Raw genomic sequence first — 4,556 nt, 5'->3', positions numbered from 1 at the left:
AATTTCTCCCCATTACTTAGAGAGAGGCCTATCGGAGGTAGTTTGAGCGCCTCCATAAGGGTTCCATGACTGTTACCCAATATGAGACCAGGTTCATCGACTTAGCTCGCCATGCTTTTGTCATACTTCTCACCGAGAAAGAGAGGGTGAGGAGGTTTATTGATGGTCTTATTCATCCGATTCATCTTCAGATGGCCAAGGAGGCCGAGAGTGAGATCACTTTCCAGGAAGCGGCCAATGTGGCCCGCAGGGTTGAGATGGTTCTGTCATAGGGAGGTGGTCATGGGTCGGATAAGAGGCCCCGTCATTCGTGCAGATTCAGTGGCACCTCGTCTGGAGGTAGAGATTCATATGGTAGAGGCCATCCCCCTAGGCCTTTCCGGTCAGCACTTCAGGTTTCTCATGGTGCTTCAGGTAGTTGTGGTCCTCAGATGCAGTATTCTGATCAGCAGTCCTACAGTGCACCACCAGCACCTATCAGTGCACCACCGCTTCAGAGTTTCCAAGGTTGTCAGCTCCAGCAGCCGAGGGCTTGTTTTACTTGTGGTGATACGAGGCACATTACTAGGTATTTCCCTCGATCTTCGAGCAGTTCTCCGCATCAGGGTTCCCGTGCTGTGGTCCAAGCATCAGGTGTCCCACAGGCCTCCCAGCTAGCTAGAGGTGGGGTTATAGATGCTAGAGGTGGAGGTAGAGGTGCTAGAGGTAGAGCTCAGGCCGCTAGAGGTGGAGGCCATCCAGCTGCAGGCCATCCCAGAGATGTAGTTCAGGGTGGTGGGGCCCAACTCCGATGTTATGCTCTCCCGACCAGGCCCGACGCTGAGGCTTCAGATGTAGTTATTATAGGTACGGTTCTGGTTTGTGATAGAGATGCTTCAGTGTTGTTTAATCAAGGGTCTACATACTCGTATGCGTCATCTTATTTTGCACCGTATATGATCATGTCTAGTGATTCATTGAGTGTTCCTGTTTATGTGTCTACACCAGTGGGTGATTCTATCGTAGTTGATCGAGTCCATCATTCTTGTATTGTGGTGATTGGGGGTCTTGAGACTCGTGTAGATTTGTTGCTTTTAGACATGGTCGATTTCGATGTTATATTGGGGATGGACTGGTTATCACCTTACCATGCCATCTTGAACTATCATGCCAAGACTGTGACCTTAGCTTTATCGGGTATGCCTCGTTTAGAGTGGAGAGGGACTCCTAATCATTCTACCCGCAGTATTATCTCGTATGTGAAGGCTCGGCGTATGGTCGAGAAGGGGTGTTTGGCCTATTTGGCATATGTTCGCGATTCCAGTGCTGAGGTTTCATCTATTGATTCTGTGTCCGTCGTTCGTGAGTTCCTTGAGGTATTCCCTTCAGACCTGCCGGGTATGCCACCCGAAAGGGATATTGATTTCTGCATTGATTTGGCTTCGGGCACTCAGCCCATTCCTATCCCACCGTATCGTATGGCCCCGCCTTAGTTGAAAGAGTTGAAGGAACAGTTGCAAGACTTGCTTGAGAAGGGTTTCATTAGGCCCAACGTTTCGCCTTAGGGTGCACCGGTGTTGTTTGTTAAGAAGAAGGATGGGTCGATGAGAATGTGTATTGATTACCGGCAGTTGAACAAAGTTACAATCAAGAATAAGTATCCATTGCCAAGGATTGATGATTTGTTTGATCAGCTTCAGGGTGCCAAGGTATTTTCAAAGATTGATTTGAGATCTGGCTACCATCAGTTAAGGATTAGGGTATCCGATGTCCCTAAGACAATATTCCGTACTCGGTACGGGCATTATGAGTTCTTGGTTATGTCGTTCGGGTTGACAAATGCCCCAGCAGCTTTTATGGATTTGATGAACCGAGTGTTCAGGCCTTATTTGGATTCGTTCGTGATAGTCTTTATTGATGATATTTTGATATATTCCCGTAGCCAGGAGGAGCACGATCAACATCTTAGAGTGGTTCTTCAGACTCTGAGGGATGGTCAGTTATATGCTAAGTTCTCGAAGTGTGAGTTATGGTTGAGTTCAGTTGCATTCCTGGGTTATGTTGTGTCAGCAGAGGGTATTCAGGTTGATCCGAAGAAGATTAAGGCAGTCAAGAATTGGCCTAGACCAGCATCAGCTACATAGATTCAGAGTTTCTTGGGATTGGAAGGCTACTACCGTCGGTTCGTGGAGGGGTTCTCATCTATTGCAGCCCCGGTGACTAGGTTGATCCAGAAGGGTGCCAAGTTCAGATAGTCAGACGAGTGAGAGGCGAGCTTTCAGAAGCTCAAGACAGCTCTAACTACGGCACCGGTGTTGGTTTTTCCCAGAGGTTCAGGGCTTTATACAGTTTATTGTGATGCATCTAGTATTGGGCTTGGTGCAGTGTTGATGCAGGATGACAAGGTCATTGCCTATGCTTCACAACAGTTGAAGATTCATGAGAAGAACTATCCGATTCATGACTTGGAGTTGGCAGCCATTGTTCACGCATTGAAGATTTGTGGTATGTGAGGTGTTCACGGATCACAAGAGTCTTTAGTATTTGTTCAAGCAAAAAGAGTTGAAATTGAGACAGATAAGGTGGTTGGAGTTGTTCAAAGACTATGATATTACTATCTTGTATTATCCGGGGAAGGCCAATGTGGTGGCCGATGCGTTGAGTAGGAAGTCAGCTAGTATGGGCAATCTTGCTTATATTCCGGTCGGTGAGAGACCGCTTGCTTTGGACGTTCAGGCTTTGGCCAACCAGTTTGTGAGGTTGGATATTTCTGAGCCTAGTCGTGTATTAGCCTGCACGGTCGTTTGTTCTTCTTTATTGGAGCGTATCCGTGATCAACAGTATGATGATCCCTATTTGTGTGTCCTTAGAGACACGGTGTAGCGCAGAGGTGCCAAGCGGGTTACCTTAGATGATGATGGAGTTTTGAGATTGCAGGGTCGAGTTTGAGTGCCTAATGTGGATAGACTCCGAGAGTTGATCTTAGAGGAGGCTCATAGTTCCCGGTACTCTATTCATCCGGACGCCGCGAAAATGTATCAGGATTTGCGGCAACATTATTGGTGGCGCAGAATGAAGAAGGATATTGCTGCATATGTGGTTCGATGTTTAACTTGTCAGCAGATTAAGTATGAGCATCAGAGGCCTGGTGGTTTATTTCAGAGGATTGAGCCTCCCGAGTGGAAGTGGGAGCAGATCACTTTGGACTTTGTTGTTGGACTCCCGCAGACTCGGAGGAAGTTTGATGTAGTATGTGTCATTATTGATAGGCTGACCAAGTCAGCGCATTTCATTCTTATGGCAGTCTCCTATTCATCCGAGAGGTTAGCTGAGATCTATATCCGGGAGATTGTTCCTCTTCATGGTATGCCTGTATCTATCATTTCAGACCGAGGTACGCAGTTTACCTCGCGTTTCTGGAGAGCAGTTCAGCGAGGGTTAGGTACGCAAGTTGAGTTAAGCACAACATTTCATCCTCAGACGGGCGGGCAGTCCGAGCGAACTATTCAGATTTTGGAGGATATGCTTCGAGCTTGTGTCATTGACTTTGGAGGCTCGTGGGATCAGTTTTTGCCTTTAGTAGAGTCTGCCTACAATAACAACTACCAGTCGAGTATCCAGATGGCTCCTTATGAGGCTTTATATGGTAGGCGATGTCGGTCTCCGGTTGGATGGTTTGAGCCGGGAGAGGCTCGATTGTTGGGTACAGATCTGGTTCAGGAGGCTTTGGACAAGGTCAGGATTATTCAGGATAGGCTTCGTACAGCTCAGTCCAGGAAAAAGAGTTATGCAGACCGCATGGTTTGAGATGTGGCTTTTATGGTTGGAGAGCGGGTATTGCTCCGAGTGTCGCCTATGAAGGGCGTGATAAGATTTGGGAAGAAGGGCAAGCTTAGCCCTAGACTCATTGGCACGTTTGAGATTCTTGATCGAGTGGGAGAGGTGGCCTATAGACTTGCATTTCCGCCGAGCTTATCAGCCGTGCATCCAGTGTTTCATGTGTCCATGCTTCAGAAATATCACGATGATCAATCCCACGTGTTAGATTTCAGCACTGTCCAGTTGGACAAGGACTTGTCTTATGAGGAGGGGCCGGTAGCTATTCTAGACTGACAGGTTCGTCAGTTGATGTCGAAGAGTTTTCCTTTTGTTCATGTTCAGTGGAGAGGTCATCCTCCTAAGGCATCGACCTGGGAGTCCGAGTCCGATATGCGGAGCCGTTATCCCCATTTTTTCCCCGACTCAGGTACTTCCTTCTTCTGTCCGTTCGAGGACGAACGGTTGTTTTAGAGGTGGAGAATGTGATGACCTTGTTTTAAAACAAAACTTTCGTGTTCTGAGGCCTTGAAAACCTCATTAAGAGTCACCTCGATTTGCATGCGCAATCCGAGCGCGTAACAATAAAGTTTAAATATGATAATCTGTGAAAAATGATAAATTTTGGTTATAAATAAGTTAATTTGACTTCGGTCAACGTTTTGGGTAAACAAACCCGAACACGTAATTTGACAGTCCCGGATGGTCCGTAGGAAAATATGGACTTGGGCGTATGCCCGGAATCGAATTCCGAGGTCCCA

Source organism: Nicotiana tabacum, chromosome 9, assembly GCF_000715075.1.
Source record: "Nicotiana tabacum cultivar K326 chromosome 9, ASM71507v2, whole genome shotgun sequence".
Taxonomy (NCBI): domain Eukaryota; kingdom Viridiplantae; phylum Streptophyta; class Magnoliopsida; order Solanales; family Solanaceae; genus Nicotiana; species Nicotiana tabacum.
Note: the sequence above shows the minus strand (reverse complement) of the source record.